The 26,721-nt window shown below is 41.1% G+C and overlaps 1 protein-coding gene across 1 annotated transcript in view; it reads right to left on the reverse strand.

Moving 5' to 3' along the window:
- Positions 1-26,015, reverse strand: part of ABCG2 (ATP binding cassette subfamily G member 2 (Junior blood group)) — a 137,984-nt gene extending 111,969 nt beyond the window's left edge. Inside the window, exons 1-2 of the mRNA XM_047717942.1 lie at positions 25,842-26,015; positions 25,503-25,656 (exon numbers count right to left, since the gene is read on the reverse strand). The gene's annotated coding sequence lies outside the window, so the exon portion shown is untranslated. The remainder of the gene's footprint in view (positions 1-25,502; positions 25,657-25,841) is intronic.
- Between the last annotated feature and the right edge of the window lie 706 nt (positions 26,016-26,721).

Raw genomic sequence — 26,721 nt, forward strand, 5'->3', positions numbered from 1 at the left:
TCCATCAATGAACATGAAGTATTTCTCCTTTTATTTAGTTATTCTTAGAGTTCATTCATTAGACTATTACAGCTTTCCTCATTGCAGGAAATTTTGTTCATATTTTGTTAGACTTATACCTAAGTATTTTATTTTGGAGATGCTAATGTAAATTGTATTTTGTTTTTAATTTCAAATTCCACTTGGTTGTTGCTGGTACATAGGAAAGTAGTTGGCTTTTGTAGATTAACTGCAAACTTGCTATATCACTTATTACCCCTAGGAGTTTTTGTTGTTGATTCTTTTGATTTTTTACATAGACAATCATGTCATTTGCAAACAAAGATGGTTTTATTTCTTCCTTTCCAATTTGCCTAACTTTTGTTCCTTTTTTTTTTTTAAAGATTTTATTTATTTTTTTGACAGAGATCACAAGTAGGCAGAGAAGCAGGCAGAGAGAGAGAGGGAGGAAGCAGGCTTCCTGCCGAGCAGAGAGCCTGACGCGGGGCTCCATCCCAGGACCCTGGGATCATGACCCGAGCCGAAGGCAGAGGCCCAACCCGCTGAGCCACCCAGGTGCCCCACTTTTGTTCTTTTTTAAAAAGATTTTATTGATTTATTTGACACACAGAGATACAGCGAGAGAGGAAACACAAGCAGAGGGAGTGGCAGAGGGAGAAGTAGGCTTCACACCAAGCAAGGAGCCTGATGTGGCACTCGATCCCAGGACCCTGGGATCATGACCTGAGCCAAAGGCGGACGTTTAACTGACTGAGCCACCCAGGTGCCCCTGTTCTTTTTCTTGTCTTACTGCATCCATCACTAAGATTTCCAGTATAATGTTGAAAAAGAGTGGTGAGAAGGGATATTCTTGCCTAGTTCCTGATCTTATTGGGTAAGCTTCTAGTTTTTCACAATTAAGTATGATGCAAGCTGTAGGCTCTTTGTAGATGTTTTTATCAAACTCAGAGAATTCTCCTCTATTCCTAGTTTACTGAGAGTTTGTGATGATGAATGAGTGTTGGATTTTGTCAAATTTTTTTTGTGCCTCTGCTGATATGATTATGTGATTATTTTTTTCTTCTTTAGCCCTGTTGATGTGATGGATTACATTTCAAATGTTGAACTAACCCTGTATATCTGGGATAAATCCCAATTGGGTATAATTCTTGGTGCCTAACTCCAAGTGATGTGTAATTCTTTTTACACATTGTTGGATTTAATTTACTAACATTTTGTTGATAATTTTTACATTTATATCATGAAAGATATTGGTCTATAGTTTTCTTTTCTTCTAATGTCTTTGTCTGGTCTTGGTATTAGGATAATGCTGGCCTTATAGAATGAACTAGGAAGTATTCCCTTGGCTTCTATCTACAAGATATGGTAGATAGGTGGTATAATCTTTCTTTAAATGTTTGGTGGAATTCCCCAGTAAACCCACCTGGGCCATGTACTCAGTGTTTTAGAAGGTTAGTAATTACTGATTCAGTTTCTTTAACATCTAGTCTTTTCAAACTGTTGACTAGGTCTTTTTTTTTTTTTTTTTTTTAGCTTATACTTATTTATTTGACAAAGAGAGAGAGAGAGCACAAGTAGGCAGACCAGTAGGCAGAGGCAGAGGGAGAAGCAGGCTCCCTGCTGAGCGGAGAGCCTAATGCAGAGCTCTATCCGAGGACCCCAAGATCATGACCTGAGCCGAAGATAAATGTTTAACCTACTGAGCCACCCAGGCACCCGTTTTATTTTGTTTTGTTCTTTTAAAGGGAAGACAATTTTATTGCTTTGGGTGGTCTCAATACAGAGTCTGGTTATCTACTTCTTATCAGGAAGAATTTTCAATATCATATATTCTAAAATTAAAGTTGTTATCTTAGGCATACTCAAAAATTAATTGATTTATGTCCAGTAACTGGATAATCTAGATCTAGGGGCTAATTTTAGTTAATATGTGGACATTTTAATGAGCAATTAAATGTATTTAATTAATTAATTAATTAATACATTATTAAATATGTAATTATTAAATGCATAATTAATTAAATGCATTAAATACATAAATTAAATTAACAATGTATTCACTGTTTATTCATTTTGTTCTTTCTTCAAACTTGTGATTTCACTAGCAAGCTGCAATATTTTAATTACAAGTTTAAACAAACAAAAAAATTTGTACGTTAAAACAGAGCATTATAGACCTATTTCTATGATCCTAGCAATTAATATAGACTGCTTGGAAGAGAAAAAAAGTTCTGGGTCAAAATCCCTAGTCTGTGCTCTTTGCCTCTTTTGGCAAATTCTTAAATATAACTATAGGCATACTAACTAAACTTAAACTGATACACGTAATTATAAAACCATAACAGTTGGCTCAGGGCACATCAGAATCATTTGGGGTACTTCTCAAAAATTAAGAATCCTAAACAAACACATCCTCAGATGAGATTCTGATTCAGTACACAGTAAGTCAGAAATCTAGATTTCGACAGGGGTGGGGTGGGTGGAGGCCTGGCTGGTTCAGTCGGAAGAGCATGTGACTCTTGATCTCAGAGTTGTAAGTTTGAGCCCCACATTGTATGTAGAGATTACTTAAAAAGAGAGAGAGAAAGAGAGAGAAATTTAGATTTAAACAAACACCACCAGGTGATTCTGATTCTGATACAGGTAATCTGTGGACCACACCTTGAAAAGCAATGTGTAAGGGTAAGGCAGGGTAGATTTGATCAATATTTCCCTCCTCTTCAGTGTGCTACAGTAGGCCCAAAATTGCCTGAGAAAATAATTGACTGGGCCTTCTATGGCCTGGTTTCCTTAACATCCATGAAAAGGTCTCAACACTAAATGGTGAGTAACTGTGAGCTACACAGAGAGGAGAACTTAAATTCACTCTTACTTGTAATGAGGGAAGAGAAAAAAAAACTCTGAGTTGGTCAGGAAAGGGTAGAGGTGGGAAACAGAAGACAGTAGGTGGGAAACAGTATTAGGTCTTTGTGTCAATCTGTACAGGAATGCCAACTGTCATCATTTTGTAAATAAGTCATTTATTTAAGCTTAATGTGCCCATGGCTTTGTTAAAAAAAAAAAAAGGTGCAATTTCCCGAAGCATTTGCCAGGATAAAATGAAATGCATCTATTTTCACTAACAATTCTCAAAGTCAAGCCTTTCCAAAGGCACCCTCTAGAGAAGAAACCATTAATGAATGATTGCATTTGATGATTGACTACCCTGTTTTTTCAGGAATTTTACGTAAATTTCAACTATATTAAGAAAGAGAAAATGTCCCCGTAACTTTAGATTTTATTTCCAATGTCACTCACTGTTTTGGGGTTTTCTCTCTCTTTTTTTAAAAGATTTTATTTATTCATTTGGCAGACAGAAATCACAAGTAGGCAGAGAGGCAGGCAGAGAGAGAGAGGAGGAAGCAGGCTCCCTGCCGAGCAGAGAGTCCGATGTGGGGCTCGATCCCAGGATTCTGGGATCATGACCTAAGCTGAAAGCAGAGGCTTTAACACACTGAGCCACCCAGGCGCCCCTGGGGTTTTCTCTTTGATAGTCTATGGAAACTATACTCCAGATTAAACTCCTTTAATAAGGTAAAACCACTATTCTGAAAAGAAGTATAACTAGTTTGGTACAAGTGGTTCTTGTGATCTTTATCCTGGTCCTCCTTCTTTCTGCATGCCCATGTACCGATGTACCATCTCTTCAATAACCATTTCAGAATTCTGACAGGCCAAGCTTATAAGCTTTGTTGTTTGGACCATGTACTCTTGGTAATTGGCATAACTTGAAATTTCTCCAAGAAGCACCAGCTTTGGGGTAAAAAATGAACACATGAATGGGGATTACTTGAATATCACTGTTTATGCCCCTTCCTCCACGATACAGGAACTCCGGCTTCCAAGTACTTTCTGAGATCACATTCTTTTTTTTTTTTAAAAGGTTTTATTTATTTATTTGTCAGAGAGAGAGAGAGAGAGAACAAGCAGGGAGAGTGTCAGGTAGAGGAAAAAGCAGGCTCCCTGATGACATGGGACTGGATGCCAGGACCCTGGGATCATGACCTGAGCCGAAGGCAGATGCTTAACCTACTGAGCCACCCAGGCGCCCCTGGGATCACATTTTGATATAAATCTCCTAACACCTTTCTACTGGGGCCCCCTCAATGTCTAGTGTCCACAAAGCAGTTGACAGTAGAGCTTCACTACTGCAGCTGACTTACATAAAAACAGGGACATGCCCTACAGCGGTGCTTATCTTCCAGGGCTCCAAAACCTGAATGAAAGCCTTGAAAGTGTCAGAACAAGGCTTCATTTTCTTCAGCCCCTACTGTGCCAGAACACTGCATGACCCACAGAACTGGAGAGAGACACCATACTTTGCTTGTTACTCAAAACATTTGACACATAAAAACAAAAACAAACAAACAAAAAACAAACACAAAAAGAACCCACTTGACACCAAGTATGCAGGATCTTGTTCTCCTCACACCAACCAATTCTCTGACTCTTCAGATGTGAACTGAGTGTCCTATGATTAAATTCAATTCTGACACCGACTACCAAGAACTACCATAGACTACACAGGTTAAGGGTCAGTCCCACAAAACTGCCCTCACTACTGAGGCCGGTTTCACATCCTTGTACTTCTTTCCAAACAGCTGTAAACCAGGGGTTCCCACAGTCCTCTCCTCAGGTTTGATAATTTGCTAGAACAGCTCACAGAACTCAGGATAACAGTTGATTTACCAGTTTGCTGTGAAGGATCCAACTCAGGAACAACAGCCAGATAGAAGAGATGCATGGGGTAAGGTATGGAAGAAGTGGCACAGAGCTTCCATGCCCTCTCTGGGCATGCCGTCCTCTCTGGGCATGCTGCCCCCTCAATACCATGATGTGTTCACCAACCTGAAACTTTCCAAACCCCATCCTTTAGCAGTTTTTATAGCAGTTCTCTTATGTAGGCATTATTGATTGAACCATTGGGTTTTGGTGTCTGAGCTCAATTTCTAGTCCCTCTCCCCTCCCTGGAGGTTAGGGGGCGAGACTAGAGGTTCCAACCCTCTAATCACCTGGTTAGTTTCTTGGGCAGCCAGCCTCCATCTTGAATTCTCTTGGGGCCCACCACAAGTCATCTTATCAGCATAAACTCAGACATGAATGAAAAGGGCTTGTTACAAAACACAAACAAATGTTTCTACCACCCTTATCAGTCAGAAAATTGCAAGCATTCTAGAAGCTGTGTCAGGAACAAGGGACAAAGACATAATATCTATTTCTTAATGTATCACACCCAAGTCTTCCATGTCACTCTTCAGCACAGACCATCAGCTTTTACTCATAGGTCTTCTTTCCCTAAGGTTCAGACCTAGCCTAGAAGGTCCTGCTGATGTCCAGATACTATGTCACCCTCTCTTACCATACCCACCCTTCAAATGTATAAACTAAATCTGAATTCCAGTTTTGACTCAGTTACTGCACAGAGACACTTGTCCATTTCTAGTTTCCTGGTTCTTCTTCTGCTTTCTAGATTCCCAAGAACACCTGGGTTTGTCCAGCAACTCATCAGGACTTACACAAGATGCAGACAGCATCAGACAGGAGGCTGATCAAGCTGTAGAGACTGCTAGACTGAGAGTCACCACCAGAGACTATACCGATAGACAATCCCAACAAACTAGGTGTTGGAACTCAGAGGTGGAGGTCATTGGGGGAAGGGGAGGTGCTGGGTAGTTTCAACATGGTTGAGACACTGAAGGATGATAGGCAAATAGTAGGTATGAGAACCAGTACAATGAACAGGGCAAACTTGAAGTACAAGGCAAAGAGATAAAAGTACACAGGCAAAGCAGGTAGGTGAAATATATGCCTCATGGGTGACACACAAGCTTAGTAGCTCAAAGGAAAAGAAAAAGAAACTTTGTTGAGACATAATCACAGTTAACCCTCACCAACACTAGGAAAGGTGAACACTGTTACTCCTAGCCTACAGGGAAGGAAACAGGATCAAAGGCATTTGGTAAATTTCTCTGGAACTAACAGCTAGGAAGTCCCAGCTCTTAGAGCCCATGCTCCTTCTCCTTTCCCTCCTAGTAAGCAGAGGTGAGGGGTGGAAGCTTCACAGGGCGCGGTAACATTTACGCTTAGAGATCATCATCATATTTTTGTTTAGTATTCTCTTATTCTTCCCTTTTCTACCTTGGTTTTCATTTGCTCATTATAATATTTATTTTTACTTTTATTTTATTTTTTTTTTAAAGATTTTATTTATTTATTTGACAGAGAGAGATCACAAGTAGACGGAGAGGCAGGCAGAGAGAGAGAGAGAGGGAAGCAGGCTTCTTGCTGAGCAGAGAGCCCGATGTGGGACTCGATCCCAGGACCCTGAGATCATGACCTGAGCCGAAGGCAGCGGCTTAACCCACTGAGCCACCCAGGCGCCCCTATTTATTTTTACTTTTAATAGTTTGGAAACTCTCTTGCTCCCTGGGGAAGATAGAAAGAAGAGGCTTAAATTGAACTTTAATAAAAATCATCTACCATACTTGTTGATTCTAAGATGTTCATTGTTCTTCCATCTTAACATCACTAAAATCACGGTGAGTTTTTTAATCAATGGTATGTTTCATTCCTGTTTGCCAGGTGGCAATTGTGGCATAGTTGCTGTCATGGTCTGTATGGGCCTGAATGTTAAAAGTGTCAAAAACTTGTAGGTCAAAACTTATAGAAAGGTCATCAGTAACTTGAATGAAAATTGCTGAAACAGTAGTGGACCACTCTTTCCCTCTAGCAATCATATAAACCTCAGAAGGAGGTGATGTGATATATTTAGCAATGTCCCTGGGGGTTTAGTCTAAGCCAGCTCTGTATAATTGCCAAAAGCTGCCCAGCCCAGCAACAATGGCTTTCAGTTTATGGATTCTTTGAAGTAGCTGTATTCCCAACACCCTTGAAGGCACAGAGGTCACTGTTGTGTGAAGAACCGAAGACATCCATGACTGAGTCAAATGTGATTCAGAAGAGTTAATCTCTTTAGGTGAAGAAGCTTTAGGAATAACTAAACCATTTAATTTTATTATTTTTCTCTTTTTTGGTATGTACAAAGCAACATATGATTAAAACATAAACCCTCAATGAAAACCTCTAATCAAAGTTCAATAAGTAGAAAATAAAAATTTTATGTAAACGGGAAACCTTATATTCAGTTTAATTAACAGGGATTATAATGTTGGTATATAAAATAATAATAAAGTGATGAATTTTATTTTATTTTTTAATATTTATTTATTAGAGAGATGGAGAGAGAGCACAAGTAGGCAGAGCAGCAGGCAGAGGGAGAGGAAGAAGCAGGCTTTCCACTGAGCACAGTCCCATGCGGGGCTCGATCCCAGGACCCCGGGATCATGACCTGAGCCGAAGGCAGCCGCTTAACTGACTGAGTCACCCAGGCGGCCCTAAAGTGATGAATTTTAGATTCAAAAGAATATGATATTTGCAATATACTGAGGTTTTTTTGTCCCCTTTCACTCTCAAAAGTAACTATGGTTGTCCTAGCTTTCAAGAAGCAGAAATAATCCCTTGGTAGACTCTGACGCCCTCTTGTGTTTAAAGCATGAAAAATCTTTTTGGGGGGCGCGGGGGGCGGGTGGCGGTTGTCAGAGAGATAACAGGCGCTTGACAGAGGGACAGAGAGAAAGAGTACAAACAGGGGGAGCGGCAAGTAGAAGGAGAAGCAGACTCCACACTGAGCAGGGAACCCGATGCAGGACTCAATCCCAGGACCCCGGGATCATGATCTGACCCCAAGGCAGACGCTTAACTGATTGCACCACCCAGGTCTCCCTAAAGCATGAAAAGTCTTTATGGAAATGTATTTTCCTTAAGGTGACATTGGGGAATTTTACATTCTGATATTGCTTATTCTGGGAGGAGAAACCACCGCAAAATGTGAACATCTCAAAGTGGATTGTCTCCTACCAATTTTCCCACTAAGATCGCAGCTTTGAATTTCACGTCATCAGACTTTATCACTGCCTGCCTCTTATGGTTGCTGCTAATTTTATTTTTTTCTTTTTTTAAAGATTATTTATTTATTTATTTGACAGACAGATCACAAATAGGCAGAGAGAAAGGGAAGCAGGCCCCCTGCCAAGCAGAGAGCCCGACGCGGGGCTTGATCCCAGGGCCCTGAGATCACGACCCGAGCTGAAGGCAGAGGCTTTAACCCACTGAGCCACCCAGGCGCCCCAAGTGGAGTTTTCTTTAAAAAAAGAAGATGAAGAAGAAGAAGAAGAAAAAGAATCTTAGTGCTCAGTAGTGCCCAGCAATTCATACTACCCTAGACCATTCACTCTTCTTTTTCCCTATTTTGATATGTCACAATGTCTTCTTCCTGCTCAGTACCTTCTCTCATAGTCATCCTCAGCTGATTACCTTATTTCTTACTTTACTGAGAAAACTGAAGCAAGCAAAAGAGACTTCTAGATTCACTCTACCATAGCTGCCCACCTACCAACATACTCTGCCTTTGCTCCTATTACTTTGGCCTAGATGAACGTCTATGCTTCTGTCTAAGGCTTAAGGCAATGTCTCCATTTTGCAGTAAATCCCTTAAATTCTCTTATACATCAACACATATGGATATAGATATGGATATAGTATATAGATATATATAGATAGATAGTATCTATATATAGGATCTATCTATATCTATGTATCTATCTACCATATCCTGATATATCGATATGTCTCTACCATATTTATCTCTTACTACTGGATCATTTCCAATGGCATGCAACCATGTTATTTTTTATTTATTTCATCTTCAACATCTCTCTTCATCTCACACCTTATGACCACTGCTATATAGCTCTGCCTTCTTATACAACAAAACTCTTCAAAGGAGTCCTCTATACTTGCGTCGGCGATCCCTCTCCCATTCCCTCTCAAATCCATTTAATTGTTGTTGTTTTAGGCCTCTCAGTTTTAGAGTTTTGTTAAGCACCAGTAGAAACTGGAGCCATACCTCTGAGAGAGCACACCAGCCTGCCCCAGGAGGAGGCAGCCTATTCCCCAACAGAGTTGTATGATTTTGCAAACATGTATCAGCAGAAGTCTAGGGAGCAGCCGAAGGTATAGATTCTAAAAGTGTTAAGCCAATGGAGATAAAATATACTCAATTAGGCCAAGGTCACTGACATGGGCACACTCCTCTAGGGTTTGAATATAACATGCTGGCTGGAGTAATGGGGATAGTGTTAACAGTTTTGAAAAGGTCGGCTAACAAAAGCTGGGACTCCACAATAACACAGAGTTAATGAGACTGAAATGCCAGATACTCTCAGCATACTGTAGGCAAAGGAATGCAAGTTTTGGGAAAATAGGAATGGATCCATTACGTGCAACTGTCCCAGCCACCTCCTGACTAGAACCCTCTGGGAAGGTCTAAAGGACACCCCTTTCACCAAGATATTAGGAAATGCATGAGTGAGGCAGGCCTCAGCATCCTTGAAGAGCTCTGCAGCTCAGAGATACTGGTAGATGAGTCTCTGATGAAAATGTGTGCCCTTATTTCAGTGGAAATATAGAGATTCTGCATGGGAAAGGCTCCACATAGCACTGGGCTGCTTGAGATAATATGGGGCAATGACTACAACAAACCACAGATGGGGCATTTTTTACCATCTCTGGTTTGTGGCACTGGCTAATAGATTTGGGGGTTCCAAGAAATCATAAACCAACAGCATACTAATATGCTGCTTGACATATGTATATAGAAAAAAAAATCTAGGGGGGCCTGGGTGGCTCAGTTGGTTAAGCCTGCCTTTGGCAGGAGTCATGATCCTGGGGCAGGGAGCCTCTGCCCCTCTCCCCTACTTGTGCTCTCTTTCTCTCTCAAATAGATACATAAAATCTTTGTATATATTTAAAAAAAAAAGGACAGAGTAAAAAAGAAAAAAAAATCTAAGTCTACACAACCTAACTGAAGTTGCCAAAGGATGCCTTGTACCCAATACCCAGACCTAAGTCAGTTCAGAGACTAAAAGCCCCAACAAGAGGGAAAACCTGGGAGATTGAGAAAAGATCCTGCAACACAGCCATAGGCATGGTATATCATAAATCCTCCTCCAAGCCAGCATTTTTCAACCCCCGTACTACTGACATTTTGGCCTGGGTATTTCTTTGGTGTGGCAGCAGGGAGGGGACTGTCCTGTACACTGTAGAATGTTCGAGAGCATACCTAGTTTCTACCCATAAGATGCCAGTAGCACACACACATCACCTTTTCTTGCCTGGTTAGTACTTGGATGGGAGACCTTTTCTCCAGTTGGGACAACCAAAATGTTTGCTTAAACATTACCAAATATCCTCTGGAGAGTAGGGTTACCAGATTTAGCAAATAAAAACACAGATGAAATTTGAATTTCAGGGGCGCCTGGGTGGCTCAGTGGGTTAAAGCCTTTGCCTTTGGCTCAGGTCATGATCCCAGGGTCCTGGGATCGAGCCCCGCGTCGGGCTCTCTGCTCCGCAGGGAGCCTGCTTCCTCCCCTCTCTCTCTGCCTGCCTCTCTGCCTACTTGTGATTTCTCTCTCTGTGTCAAATAAATAAAATCTTAAAAAAAAAAAAGAAATTTGAATTTCAGATTCAAACTATTGCATAGAGCATATTTATACTAAAAAAATTATTTATTTTTTTTTTTAAGATTTTATTTATTTATTTGTCATAGAGAGAGAAGCGAGAGTGAGCACAGGCAGACAGAGCGGCAGGCAGAGGCAGAGGGAGAAGCAGGCTCGCTGCCAAGCAAGGAACCCGATGTGGGACTCGATCGATCCCAGGACCCTGGGATCATGACCTGAGCCGAAGGCAGCTGCTTAACCAACTGAGCCACCCAGGCGTCCCTACTAAAAAAATTATTTGTTCCTTATCTGAAATCCAAATTTAACTGGGATCCCTATATTTTATTTGTCAACCCTAACCTGAGGGTCAAAATCACTCTTTGTTGAGAACTACTGATCTAAGCCGGTACCTTTTTAAATGTGCTGAGAACTTATTACAACACTGATTCTAGAGGTCCACTCCCAGGGATTCTGACTTAGTGGACTAAGGTACCCCATGGGGTAATGTCTGAATTTTCTTCTTTTTAAGATTTTATTTGTTTGAGAGAGAGAACATGAGAGAGAATGAGCATGGGGAGGGACAGAGGAAGAGGGAGAAGCAGACTCCCCACTGAGCAGGGAGCCCTGCTCGGGGCTCAATTCCAGGAGCCCAAGATCATGACCTGAGCCAAAGGCAGACACTTAACCAACTGAGCCACCCAGGCACCTTGGAGGGAGAGAATCTTCAACAGGATCCACGCTCAGCACAGAGCCCAAAGCAGGGCTCAGTTTCACCGCCCTGGGATCATGACCTGAGCTGAAATCAGATATGTAAATGAGGTATTTTTGATACTTGTTTCTTTCTGCTTACCAGATCCAGCTGGCATAATGACATTAATGTACAGGATCAGTACAATGTCCTCTGAGATATCAAGACAATCAAGGTTCCTCTCAACTAAATTAGAATGGGAGGAGAGAGAGAGAGGACAAAGCCCTGGGACATGAACATAAATGTATACTGTTGTTACCACCATATAAATAAATACAAATTGTGTTTGATTTTCCTTATTGATTAGAAAGGAAAATAAAACATTTGATAAGTCAAGGGTTGCATACTAGGTACCAGGTGTTGTGCTGATCGTCTCCACTAAAGATACAACATCTTGAGTGGCTGCTGAGATTGGAATCACCACCTAGTTAAAATCATAATAATCTGGGGCACCTGGGTAGCTCAGTCGGTTAAGTGACTGACTCTTGATTTAGGCTCAGGTCATGATCTCAGGGTGCTGGGATTGAGCCCCATGTTGGGCTCCACATTTGGTATGGAGTCTGCTTATGATTCTCTCTCCCCCTCTCCCTTTGCCCTTCCCCCTGCTCATGCTTCCTATCTCTCTCTAAAATAAATAAATAAAAGCTTTTTTAAAAAAGATCATAATAGGGCACCTGAATGGCTCAGTTGTTAAGTGGCTGCCTTCAGCTCAGGTCATGATCCCAGGGTTCTGGGATGGAGGCCCACATCTGGCTCCCTGCTCGGTGGGAAGCCTGCTTCTCCCTCTCCCACTCCCCGTGCTTGTGTTCCCTCTCTCACTGTCTCTGTCAAATAAATAAATAAAATCTTTAAAAAAAAGTCATAACAATCTAATGCATCCTGTATGATCCATCTGACTTTTGTACCAGCTGAACAGGTGAGTTACACAGAAAGGCTAGAGGAATCCCCACCCCAATATCATACATCTCTGTTGCTGTTATTAATCCCCACAATCCTCTCAGAGGATGTGTTTTTACTTTTTGGTTCATGTCTTGGTACATAGGAAGCAGGAGTGGGAAGGCAGTTCCAGGGGATTTCATGTGATGCTTCCTGCCATCATAGCTGTTACTCCATGCAGGGCCCCAAAGTTAGACTAAGTTAGGCCAAGACTGCTTCTATCTGCTCATCTCCATAAGTTGCTACTCTGAATTTTTTTTAAAGGTGTTATTTGTTTATTTGGCACGGACAGAGAGAGAATCACAAGTAGGCAGAGAGAGAGTTGGGAAGCAGACTCCCTGCTGAGCAGAGAGCTGGATTCGGGGCTCCATCCCAGGACGCTGAGATCACGACCTGAGCTAAAGGCAGAGGATTAACCCACTGAGCCACCCAGACACTCTGCTACTCTGAATTTTTTTTTTTTTAAAGATTTTATTTATTTATTTGACAGAGAGAGATCACAAGTAGATGGAGAGGCAGGCAGAGAGAGAGAGAGGGAAGCAGGATCTCCACTGAGCAGAGAACCCGACGTGGGACTCGATCCCAGGACCCTGAGATCACGACCTGAGCCGAAGGCAGCGGCCCAACCCACTGAGCCACCCAGGCGCCCTACTCTGAATTTTTGAACTTGGTGGTGTTTTGGGTTCCTGGGAGTCAGTGTCATTTTAGAAGCAGTATTTAATAATTCCCAGAATCACTGGGTATTTCCTTTCAGCTAGTGTATAGTCACCAAGCAAATCTCTTTGAGGCCATACTATTGAAGGTGTTTCCCTGGACCAGTGACCATTCACTTCACTTAGAAATTCATTAAAAATGAAAATTCTGAGGTGCCTGGGTGGCTTGTCAGTTATGAGTTTGCCTTCAGCTTAGGTCATGATCTGAGCATCTTGGGATCAAGCCCAGTATTGGGCCCCTTGTTCAGTGGAGAGTCTGCTTCTCCTCTTCCCTCGGCCCGCCACTCCCCCACCTCATGCTCTCTCTCTCACTCTCCTCTCAAATAAATAAATTTTTTTTTTTTAAAGATGATCTCTCCCTCTGCCCCTCCCTCAGTGCTTAGGTGGGCACACACGTGCAATCAATCAATCAATAAGTAAATAAAATTGTGAAACCTCCCTTTGCCTTCCTAATTACGCCTTCCCTTACTATGCTTTTCTCTCTAGCCCTTCTCACCTAACATACTACATTATTTGGTTATTGTTTATTATCTGTCTTCTCTCACTGGAAGGTGAGCTTTACAAGAGCAGGTTCTATTTCATTCACTGTTCTATCCTTGATGCCTAGAAACATAGTAGGTGCTCAGCAATTATTTCTAAATTGACTTGAATGAATGCATGAAAGTTCTTGGAGAATAGTAAACAAGTATCTCCAGTCTATTGTCTTTACATTAGGTATTGGTTGGCAAGCGTTTCCTGTAAAAGGCTTGGGAGTAAACACTTTAGGACTGTGGGCCATGCAGTTGCTATAGCAACCACTCCATTTTGGCATTGTAGCATGAAAGCAGCCATAGACAGTAAGTAAATGAATGGATGATACATGGAGAGGAAGCATAGGAATTGCTCAAGTCTTGGGAATTAGGGAGTTTACATGGAAAGGAGGAACTTCATATGGAAATATTTTATACAAATATGTCTGCTTCACTTCTTCATGTCTTCTCGCTCCACCATCACAACTAATACTCCTGAAGTTACATTTTCCCTTTGGCCTTGACTTTAATATTGTACGTTTAAAACTCCCACAGAATATGGGGCGCCTGGGTGGCTCAGTGGGTTAAGCCGCTGCCTTCGGCTCAGGTCATGATCTCAGGGTCCTGGGATCGAGCCCCGCATCGGGCTCTCTGCTCAGCAGGGAGCCTGCTTCCTCCTCTCTCTCTACCTGCCTCTCTGCCTGCTTGTGATCTCTCTCTGTCAAATAAATTTAAAAAAAAAAAAAAATCTTAAAAAAACAAAACAAAACAAAACAAAACAAAACTCCCACAGAATACACTTACTAATACAACCTCCAGGTGGAGTCCTTTCTCTTTTCTCATTAAACTGTTTTTATTATAGTTGACCGTTGAACAACTCCAGAGTTGGGGGTACCAACTATCAGTGCAATTGAAAATCCAACTTTTGACTCTCTAAAAACTTAACTGCTGATACCCTACTGTTGACCAGAAGCTTACAAGAAACAATTGAGTAACACATATTTTATATGTTTATATGTATTACATACTGTATTCTTACAATAAAGTGAACTAAAGAGAATGTTTTTAAAATCATAAGAGATAATACATTTATAGCACTGTACTGTTATTGATACTGTAAGTTTACATCGTCTGATTACAAGATCCTCTCTCAGTGCCTACATCAATATTGACTTCAAGTTTTTATTTAAATTCCAGTTAGTTAGCATACAGTGTAATATTAGTTTCAGGTGTGCAGTATAGTGATTCATCACGTCCATACTGCACCCAGTGCTCATCACAACAAGTGCTCTCCTTAATCCCCATCACTTATTTAACCCAGGCCCTCCTCCCCTCTGGTGACCATCATTGTGTTCTCTATAGTTAAGAATTTGTTTCTTGGTTTGTCTCTCTCTTTTTTCCCTATTGCTCAGTTGTTTTGTTTCTTAAATTCCAGATGCGAGTGAAGTCATATTTTCTCTTTCTCTGACATTTCACTGAGCATTATACTCTCTAGCTCTATTCACATTGGTGTAAATGGCAAGATTTCATTCTTTTTATGGCTGAGTAATATAGATATATATCATATATATGTATATATATATATCAACATATATATATCTTCTTTTTTTTTTTTTTAAAGATTTTATTTATTTGTTTGTCAGAGAGAGAGAGAGAGAGCGCACAAGTGAGCACAGGCAGAGGCAGAGGGAGAAGCAGGCTCCCCACAGAACAAGGAGCCCGATGTGGGACTCGATCCCAGGACGCCGGGATCATGACCTGAGCCGAAGGCAGCGGCTTAACCAACTGAGCCTCCCAGGCGTCCCTATATATATCTTCTTTATCCATTTATCAGTTGATGGATATTTGGGCTCCTTCTATAATTTGGCTATGCTGCTATAAACATCAGAGTGCATGTATCCCTTCAAATCAGTATTTTTGTATCCTTTAGGTAAATACCTAGTAATGCAATTGCTGGGTCATAGGGTAGCTCTATTTTTAACTTTTTGAGGAACCTCCATACTGTTCTCCAGAGAGGCTATACTTCAATATTGTCTTATAGGAAACAAAACACTATAGATATTACATATATCACTAAAATTAGACTTGAAAAATGAAAAGATAGGGGCACCTGGGTGGCTCAGTCAATTGAACATCTGCCTTTGGCTCAGGTCATGATCCCAGGATCCTGGGATAGAGCCCCACATTGGGCTCCCTGCTCAGCAGGGAGTCTGCTTCTCCCTCTGCCTGCCACTCCCTCTGCTTGTATTCTCTCTCTCTCTCGTTCACTTTCTCTCTCAAATAAATAAATAAAATCTTAAAAAAAGAAAATTACCACAATATTAAATTTACATTAAATATCATTCACCTTATGTCTTTGAAAGGTTATCCACTTCCATACAATTCTTGCACGCAGTGTTCTACGTGATGAATACTCAGGCAATGATGATGATAATGGCACAAAATGTCTCAATACAGCTCTTGTAGTTATTAGATTTTCACACAAAGACACACACATAGACAACAGTTGCTTATTAACTGTACAGCATGATGACTATTTACTATTTTTTTTTAAGATTTTACTTAATTATTTGACAGAGGGAGAGAGAGAGACAGCGAGAGAGGGAACACAAGCAGGCAGGGGGAGTGAGAGAGGGCGAAGCAGGCTTCCCACTGAGCAGGGAGCCTGATGAGGGACTCGATCCTGGGACTCTAGGTAATCACGCCCTGAGCCAAAGGCAGTCACTTAACCAACTGAGACACCCAGGCGCTCTGCTATTCCTTAAGTGGAAGTGAATCATCACAAAGATCTTCCTTGTCATCTTCATGTTGAGTAGACAGAAGAGGAAGAAGGGGAGGGTTTGGTCTTCCTGTGTCAGGGGCGACAGAGGCAGTACAGGTGGAGGAGGTGGAAGGGAAGGCAGGAGAGGCAGGCACACTTGGTGTAACTTTACAGAAATACATGAAATTTCTGTCTGACTTTTTTTACTTTTTCCTTTCTCTAAATATGTTTCTAACCAGTACCAATCCTTCCACCATTTGCTTTTGTTTCAGTGTCTATGTTGTAAAAGAATTGAAAAGCAGTCCTGAGGAATGCCTCGGTGGCTCCGTCAGTTAAGTGTCTGCCTTCAGCTCAAATCATGATGCTGGGGGTGGAGGGCTGGGGGGGGTGGCTCAGCGGGGGGCCTGTTTCTACTTCTGCTTGTTCCTCCCCCTGCTTGTGCTCTCCCTCCCTCCCTCTCTCTCTCTGACAAATAATTAAAATCTTTAAAAAAGAAAACACAACAAAAGATGTCTTGAATAATCAGAACCCTTCTGCCAGATTGTCTAATGTCAGTGTGTTTTCTGGAACCGCTTCTTCATCTTTTCATTGGCTGGCACTGATTTGGAAGCCCTCATCTCCATCAGGTCATCTTCTGTTAATTCCTCTGGCATCAGCTCTTAAATTTCTCCAAGGTCTGTATCTTGAAACCCTTCATCACAACCACCCTCTACCTTTTTTTTTTTCCATATCCATAATCTTGTTCATAATTTCCTTGATGAGCTCTGTTGTAAATCTTTTGAAGACATGCACAACATCTGGGAACAGTTTTTTCCAGCAGGAATTCATTGTTTGAGGCTTGATGACTTTTACAGCTTTTTCTTTTAAATATTTTTTTAAAGATTTTATTTATTTATATGACAGACAGAGATCACAAGCAGGCAGAGAGGCCGGCAGAAAGAAAGAAAGGGAAACAGGCTCCCTGCAGAGCAGAGGGCCTGATGTGGGGCTCGATCCCAGGACCCTGAGATCATGACCTGAGCCGAAGGCAGAGGCTTTAACCCACTGAGCCACCCAGGCGCCTCTTGTATGGCTTTTTCTATAACAGCAATAGCATCGCCAATGGTGTGATCCTTCCAGATTTTCATGATGTCCTCTCTATTCCAGTTCTCTTTTATAATGTTGACAATCATTTCCTCAGAGTACTGTGTGTAGGGAGCTTTAAAGGTCCTTATGACCACATGAGCTAGAGGTTGAACCAGACACATTTGAAGGCAAGCAGACCACTTCAGCACCTTTGGTGTTGAACTCATGGGGTCCTGGGTGAACAGGGGCATTGTCCAAAATCAAAAGAATGTTAAAAGGCAGTCCCTTCCTGGCATGGTACTCCTGACTTCAGGAACAAAGCTTTGATGGAACCAATCCAGAAAAAGGCTTCTCCCTGTCCAGACTCTCTTGCTCGACAAACAAAACAGTGGCAGCTGGTGTTTATCTTCCCCCTTCACAGCTCAGGGGTTAGCAGCTTTATACATAAGGCAGTCCTGATCATAAACCGACTGCATTGACACAAAATGGCAGAATTAGTCTCCCCCTTCCTGACTTAAATCCTGCGGCTTGTTTTTCTTCCTTACTAATAAATGTTCTTTGTGACACTTTTTTTTCAGAATAGGTCACTTTAGTCTGCATTAAAAACCTGTTAAGGCAGATACCCTTTCTCCTCAATGATTTTCTTAATCGGTCTGAGAACTTCTCTAGCTGCCTCTTGGTTGGTGGAAGCTGCTTCTCCTGTTGATATTTTTTAATCTAAAGTTCTTGCTAAAATTATCAAACCATCCTTTGCTAGTATTAAGTTCTCCAGCTTTAGATCTTTCATTTTCCTTTTGCTTTAAACTGTCATATAATGATACCCCACTTTTTCTAGAATCATATTAGAGTACTGATATGCCTTTCTTACACTAATCCTGTACCCAAATAAGAGCTGCATTTTCGGGGCACTGGGTGGCTCAGTCAGTTGAGTGTCTGCCTTTGGCTCAGGTCATGATCCCAGAGTCTTGGATGGAGTCCCTCAGGCTCTCTGCTCAGCGGGGAACCTGCTTCTCCTTCTCTCTCTGAACCCAGCCCCGCCCAGCTGATGCTCACTCTCTCTCTATCTCAAATAAATAAATAAAATCTTTTTTTTTTTTTAAAGAGCTGCATTTTCAATATGAGATAAAAATGTATTTTGCAAAGAAGTACAAAGTTTTCACCCCCATTGGTGTAGCTACAGTGACAGTTTCACAAATTTCCTTTTTCTTTTTTTTTTTTAATGCTCCTTATGCTGGCTTCATTTATCTTGAAATGGCAGGCAACCACACTGCAGACCTCAATCTACGGTACATATCAAGCAACTCAACTTTGTCTTGTAATGTCATGACTTTCCTCTGTTTCTTGCAAGTGCTTTGCGCATCACTAGTGGCACTTACTACCGGTCCCATGGTGTTATTCAAAGTTTACAGTGTTGCACTAAGCATTGTGAAAAATGTGTGAGAACTGTGAGAGAACACATTTTACTATGACACACGATATACTGGAGAGACAAATGGGTCATACGGAGATTATTACTGTAATATGGCATTTTAAGTGGATACTGGCAACACTTGAGCTCACTGCCATAGCTAGGAGAGGTGGCTACAAAATTCTTGCAGTATATAGTATGTATTACAGTTAATTTTATGTAGGTATGATTTAATACTGCATCTTTGCATTTGTTTACATCTCTCTTGACCACAAATGGCACCACGTATGGTCTGTATTTGTGTGGGTACTTTTTTAAAAAGATTTGAGAGAGAGAGTTGGGGTGGGGGCGGGGTATAAGAGGAGGAGAGAGAGCCTGAAGCAGACTCCATGCTGAGTACAGGGCTGGATGCAGGGCTCAATCTCATGACCCTGAGACTACTACCTGGATCAAAACCAAGAGTCAGATGCTTTACCAGCTAAGTCACCCAGGCACCCCCGTGCACATACCTTTTGATAAATTTTAAATTTTTATAATAGATTTTTATATATTTTATGGTAGTAAGTGACAAAATAATATCTACATATATTTTATGCACTCATGACATACCTAACTTCTCAATTTTCTTGATATATCTAGGCTATGCATTTCATCTGTGAGTTTTTTCAAATTGTTGCAAATATCCAAAAAATTTTCCAATATATTTATTGGAAAAACCCATGTGTTAGTGGACCCAAACAGTTCAAACCCATGTTGTTCAAGGGTCAACTGTAGTTTAGTCCACAAATATTTACTGAGCATCTACTATGTGCCAAGATATAAGTGTTAGGATATAGCTTTGAATTAGACAAAGACTCTCTCCTCAGGAAGCTTACATTCTAATGAAGATAGATGATAGATAGATAGATATAGATAGATATGATCATTTCAGAAAGTGGTATGTCAAACAAGGAAGTTACATAGAATCATGGGAGCCTTCCTTGAGGAAATACCACTTGAGCTGAAAACTGAAGAATAAGAACCAGCCATGCGAAGACCTGTTTGTTCTTTCACTGTGGTAAAATATCTATAACATAAAATTTCCCACTTTTGAGTAGAGTTTTGTGACACCGAACACCACCACCCGTCTCTAGAACTTTTTCATTTCCCCAAACTGAAACTCTGTACCCGCTAAACAATCACTCCTCACTCCCCATCACCCCGGTAGTAACCACTATCTTACTTTCTGTTTCTATGAATTTGACTCCTGTAGGTCTCTCATACGAGGGTTTATTTGTCATATAGTATTTGTCCTTTGATGACTAGCATATTCCACTCAGCATAATGTCACCAAGGTTCATCCATGTGTCAGAATTTTTAAAACAAATATTCCATTATAAACATAGACCACATTTTGTGGTGTTCTTCTACTGATAAGACACCTGAATAATTTCCATCTTTTGGCTATTGTATTACTCACAAGTGTACAAATCTCTATTTGAGTGCCTGCTTTCAATTCTTTCAGTATATACCCAGAAGTAGAATTGCTGGATCATATGGTAACACCATGTTTAATCTTTTGAGGAATTACCAAACTTTTCTATAGCAGCTATGCCCCTTCACACTCCCACCAGCAAAGCACAAAGGGTCCAGTTTATATCCATGCCAACTCTTGTTATTTTCCTCTTTTTTTTTTTTTTTCTTATCATGGCCATCCTAGTGGGTATGAAGTGGTATCTCATTATGGTTTTGATTTACATTTCCCTCATGATTAGTGATGTTAAGCATCTTTTCATATGCTTACTGCCCATTTTTAGATAATCTTTGAAGAAATGTCTACTTAAGTCCTTCTGCCTTTTATAATTCAGGTATTTGGCTTTTGTTGTTGAGCTGTAGGAATCCGTTATATAGTCTAGATATTAACCCCTTATCAGATATATGATTTATAAATATTTTCTGCCATTCTGTGGGTTGTCTTTCCACTTTCTAAATAATGTCCTTTGAGACATGCGAGTTTTTAATTTTGAAGAAGCTCAAAGATCTGGTTTTTCTTTTGTTGCCTGTGCATTTGGTGTCATATCCGAGAAATCACTGTCATGAGGCTTTTCCCCTATGTTTTCATCTAAGAGTTTTATACTTTTAGCTGTTATGGTTAGGTCTTTGGTTCATTTTGATGAACCATTTTGATAATTTCTGTATAAGGTATAAGGTAAGGGTCTGAGAGTTCTTTTGTATGTGGATATCCAGTTTTTCCAGCACCATTTGTCAAAAAGAATGTCTTTTCCCCATTGGACATTCTCTCTATTCCATTTCATTGGTCTGTATTTTTTATTTATGCCATTACCACTGTTTTTTGATTACTATAATTTTGTTGAGGTTAGAGTTTTAGATCAGAGGTCACAGCAATTACAAAGAACTAGAGTAGGGAATTAGTGAACTTTTTCTGTAAAGGGCCAAATAGAAAATACCTGAGGCTTCAAAGGCCATGTGGTCTCTGTCACAATTACTCTACCTGACATTATGGCCCTAAAGTAGCCATAAATGATATAGAATCAGATGGTTGTGGCTGTGTTCCAAAAACACTTTATCTTAATTGGTGGCAGGACAGATTTGCTCCAGAGGCAGTATTTTGACACTCTTTGGACTAGAGGTCACATTTGGGCATTTTCAAAGGCTTAAAGGAAGACCTGTGTGACCAGAATAAAGGTTAGAGAGGAGGAAGGAGCTGAGGCTGGAGAGGTAAGTCAGAGCCAGATCACAGAAACCTGTAGAACACAAGGAGAATTTGATTTACTCTCTCTCATTCACTTACCAAACATCCATCAGGGACCTTCTGGGAGCTAGGGGCTGGGACTACATAGACTCCATCCTCAGCCTCCGTGGACTTTTGATACAGAGAAGTGTAAGCTAAGGAGTTTTAATACAGATCATATTTCCTGAGTCATGACCTATGTTCCACTCCCTCACTTGAACGAACCATGGGAGATGCTCAGAGCTTTACCCTACTGCTTAAATTTTTTTTAAGATTTTATTTATTTGACAGACAGAGATCACAAGTAGGCAGACAGGCAGGCAGAGAGAGAGGGGGAAGCAGGCTCCCCACTGAGCAGAGAGCCCAATGTGGGGCTCGGTCCCAGAACTCTGAGATCATGACCTAAGCCAAAGGCAGAGCCTTATCCACTGAGCAATCGAAAGCCCTACCCTACTGCTTTAGTTCAAGCCTTTATTCACTGTCTCCAGGATGATTGCCACAGTCTGTTCAAACACCTCTGTCTATAGCCTCACCTCCTTCCAAACCAGCCTCCACATTGCAGCAAGACAACTCCTAAAATGTAACTATGATTGCACTCCCCAGCTTCAAACTGCCACTCTAACACGGTTAAGTCCAAACCCTTGGGATGATATATAAGGCCCAGAGTGAGCAGACCCCAGCCAACTTCTCAGCATCATCTGCTCTCTCTCCCCTTGGTGGGAAGTGCTAGCCGGCGACCTGGGGTCTTAACTCACAAAAACCCTCACAAGAACATGTTTGACTCGTGATTAAGCCCTGCATACCACCTACATTAAAGAAGGGTGTTTGATATCTATGTGAATTCTTATTGTTTGTGTCTCTGTTATAAAGTACAATTATGTATTGAGCAAGACCTGGTAATAAAAGAACAAACACATAGAGCAAAAGCCCTGCACTGCTGAGTCAGTTAAGCCTCACAACTCAATTCCAAGGTAAGTCAGACCATTGTCTCCATTTTACAGATTAGGAAACAGGCACAAAAGGTTAACTTCCCCAGGATTGTACAGTTTGCCTAAGCGAGGTCATCAATATTCAGACCCAGAAATTCTGGCTCTATAATCTGTGTTATCAAGCACATTGTGCTCCCTCACTAAACCATAAATATATTCTTTTAAAATACTGACAAGCTGCGCCTATAGTCTAAAAGGGTGACCGCTGGCTGGCAGCATCAGATTCATCTAGAAGCTTATTAGAAATACAAATTCTATGTGACCTCACTCTGTCAAATAAATAAATAAATAAAATCTTTAAAGAAATGCAAATTCTATATCTGGGAGCTGACCCACTCAGAATCTCTGGAGGTAGTGCCCAGGAAGCTGAGTTTTAGCAAGCAATCCAGGTGATTTTTTCTTCTTTTTTTTAGATTTTATTTATTTATTTGAGGGAGAGAGAGAGAGTGAGAAAGACACAGAGCATGAGATAGGGGTGAAGAACAGAGGGAGAAGCAACACCTGAACCGAAGGCAGACGCTTCACTGACTGAGCCACCCATGCACCCTCCCCGGGTGATTTTTAAGCATGATAAAGTTTGAGTTTGAGACCCGTTGCTCTAAAATATTTATTCCTGGGACGCCTGGGTGGCTCAGTTGGTTAAGCAGCTGCCTTCGGCTCAGGTCATGATCCCAGCGTCCTGGGATCAAGTCCCACATCGGGCTCCTTGCTTGGCGGGGAGCCTGCTTCTCCCTCTGCCTCTGCCTGCCATTCTGTCTGCCTGTGCTTACTCTCTCTCCCTCTCTCTCTGACAAATAAATAAATTAAAAAAAAAAAATCTTTAAAAAATAAAAAAAAAAATAAATAAAATAAAATAAAATATTTATTCCTGCGGAGTAAAGACCTTAATGGAGGCAAAGCTTAAGACAAGCATGAGCATCAATGACAAAGAAGTAGAAACAGAACTCTTTTTAGTGTACAAAATTTTCTAAGTCCAACGTAAAAAGAAAGCAGACCTAGTACAGAACACTACAGGATGTCAAAGGTCCTGAGAGGTTGAAGAAAGTACAAAATAAAGCTGACCTTGGAGCCATCAGGCTTGGGCTCAAATCCAGCACTCCCACTAACCAGCTGTGTGCCTTGTAAGAAATGGCTTAACTGGAGTCTCAATTTCTTCACTAACAAGTTAGAATAATAAGCCCTTTGACCTGCTCCCTATGATGGTTGTGAAAATCATGTGGGATAAGATATGTGACGATGCTTTGTATGGAAGGATAACATAGTGATGAAGTTTGTTTTCCTGCTGGAACTCCTTACCACAGAATATATGCATCTTCCCTTCTATTCAGGAAGCGGATAGGATTTTGAGTCTTGCAGTGACTCAAGATTTCTCTTCAGTGTAGGTTGGAAGAGATACACAGCTGGAATGAGAGGTTGCTCTGGGCTTGACTAGAGAGAACAGAGGGAAGTGGCCTCAGCTGAGAAAATGGTGCCAGAGCTTTGGCAGATGGTGGTGGAATACCATTAATATACCTGAACTCATCTGTGGCTTTACAATTTCTCCCCCCCGCCGAAAAGTTTAATTAAAACCTGTAACAGCTTCAGCCAATGTTCAGTCCCAGACATTCTCACCGCCTAGCAGTTGCTATTGTGCGGGCTGTTTACAAAAACCTCTGTTCTGACTGGTCAAGGTTTGTGCCACACAGTTGTTAAATTTTTAAGTAACACCTCTGGTGATACCCCAGTGATAGAAAGGGATGTTATTCGAAGCTTATTTCAAACAGAAGCAATTCTTCTCCCTCAGAAATGGTTTAATGTGTTCCCGCTGCGCTTCACGAGGCCGGCGCATTCCTCGGACCCTTGATCCCAGTGCCTACTCCCTGACTTCATGACAAATAGTTTTGGCATGTTCACTCATCACAACACAATTTATTATAATTTATAATAATATATAATTTATTCTGTTTCAAGCATATTTCAAGCATATTTCTCTGGCTGAGGAAGCCATGAGCTACTATTCCAGAAGAACTCCCATGTGTCTGTGGGTCAGAATTCTATTTCTAAGCTGGGGTTTCTTCTATTCATTTCCCGAAGCTATGACATCCCAAGCCACCACACTCTTTACTTTCCCCCTTTTTTCCCATCGCTATTTTCTCCCCTCAACTACGGACAGAATAGGTAGACTTCCTATCTATTCATTTTTTCCCTCTTATCTTGTCTCTTTTGGATTAAACTCGACTTTCAGATAAATGTGAATCATTTAAGAGAGGGAGCTACTACCAGGAGAGATTAAAGGCCTCTCATAAGAAAACAAAACATATTACTTATGTTCCTTACTTGAATTGACATTCAACCTTGTAGTAGATTCATAGGCCTTACAATCTTTATACCTCAAAATGGTAGGTGGAAGACATCAGTTATTTTTTGAGTATGCATAATTTTTAACTGAAACTGAAATGATCAAAGTAACCACTAGCTGTACCTGTTGAGGTGTGATAGGACACTTAATCCCCTAAATTGTAAAAATTAAAAAAAGATTTCTGGCTCTGCCTAAAGTGACCCACACAGTCTAGGGAGCAGTCCAACATTCTCTCTCACTTGGGGTGACTTGGCTTACCACATCTAGGAACTGTTGAACAGAAACCCCCAATTTTAGAGATAGTCCATCGAGCAGATACAACCAGGGTAAGGGATGGGGACTGATTTTCTTTTCAGGTGCTCTTCGTAAATCACATACCTAGTTAAATGCCTTCATTCTACCAGCATCCTCCCAATTCTTTTCCCCCCAAAGCAAAAAAACCTAGAGGGATGAAGCCCTTATTACTAAAGGCGTGGTTCATGGACCCACAGATCTGAGGCTGCCTGCAAATCTGTCGGAAATGCAGAGTCTCAGGCCCAAACCAGACCCACGGAATTCTGCTGCCTTTTAACTCAATGTCCAAGTGATTCATATTCACATTAAAGGATGAGAAGTACTGATTTAGGTGACATGTTTGTTAAAGAGCATTCCAAAAAGAACCAAGATTCTCTACTCCGAACACTTGAAAAAATAAAAACAGACAACTCACTTCAGTTAGGACGTGTGATGCTGGATGGAAAGCAGCCCAAACTTCGTAGGGAGGCAGCGGTGATGCGGAGACTTCTACCCTGGTAGGTTTTCCTATAGAGACTTCTGCCCCAGATCCATGTCCCTTAAGTTCCAGGAGTTTCCTCTTGCCAGCCCTCAGGCACAAGGAAAAGAACCAGGGAGAAAACGTAGCAGCCCCTCAGCAAGGTCCTGCAAGGACCAAAAAGACCAAGACTTTCCAAAGAAACTAGCCTTGAGGAAATGTCCAGGGGGGGAAATGAACAGTTCTCATCTCTCCCTGATTTCCTTCCTTCTCCCCCAGGAGCCCGGCATTACCCACATTTTTTTCTTGACTACTGAGATTCAAACCGATGACCTAATGTCTCCAATCTGTCTGGGATCCTTTTCCAGCGTTTCTGGCAAGAGGATGGGGAAGAGAGAAAAGGCACGTGTCAGAGAGATATTTTTATCTTTCTCTTTGTGCAACAGAACCCTGGTAACAGCATCTCCAACACTAGCGACAACTTGAGGAAGAATCAAAGCCAATCCTAACAAATAGTTGTGCTCTGTGTAAACTTCCTGTCTTTCGCTAGCTCTGACGAAATGGCGGTGGGGGGTGTCTCCTCTCATAGGTCCTGCCTTCTAGCAAAAAAAGTGCAAACAAGAAGATAACACGTTTAAAAGGAAGTGAAAGAAACCAAAGCAATGACAAGAGTTAGGTTTCAAGGCAAAGATCCACCAGCGATTGTAAGAGGAAAGAGCAGCTGTATTTCAAACATGCTAGTCTTCTAATGTTCTCCTTTTCTAACCCAGAAATATAATAGGAAGGTAAGACCATATTAAATAAGTATTTCATCTTCTGAAAACGTGATGGTGTTAAGTGAAATAATAGGACATTTACTAAGAGCTTCTGGTCCCCCTCTTTACTAGTCTTGACAAGTCTTTTCACCCACACTTCCCCAGTTACAAAAGGGTGAGCACAATGATGCCGTCCCTACAGAGATTGGCACAATAATATGAGATGTGCAAAATGTCAACGACTGAGCTCGCCATGATTTAAGTTCTCTTTATATTTAAGTCACCATTCTGAGTCTTCTTTTGCTCATACCTAAGCACAAATCAGGCATTCAATAAATATATTTATTTTCCTCCACCTTCTTCTGGCATTCAATAAATAATGATTGAAATGAAAGTTAAAAAAAAATCTTGATGTGTTAAGA

This window comes from Lutra lutra, chromosome 2 (genome assembly GCF_902655055.1).
Source record: "Lutra lutra chromosome 2, mLutLut1.2, whole genome shotgun sequence".
NCBI classification, from domain to species: Eukaryota; Metazoa; Chordata; class Mammalia; order Carnivora; family Mustelidae; genus Lutra; species Lutra lutra.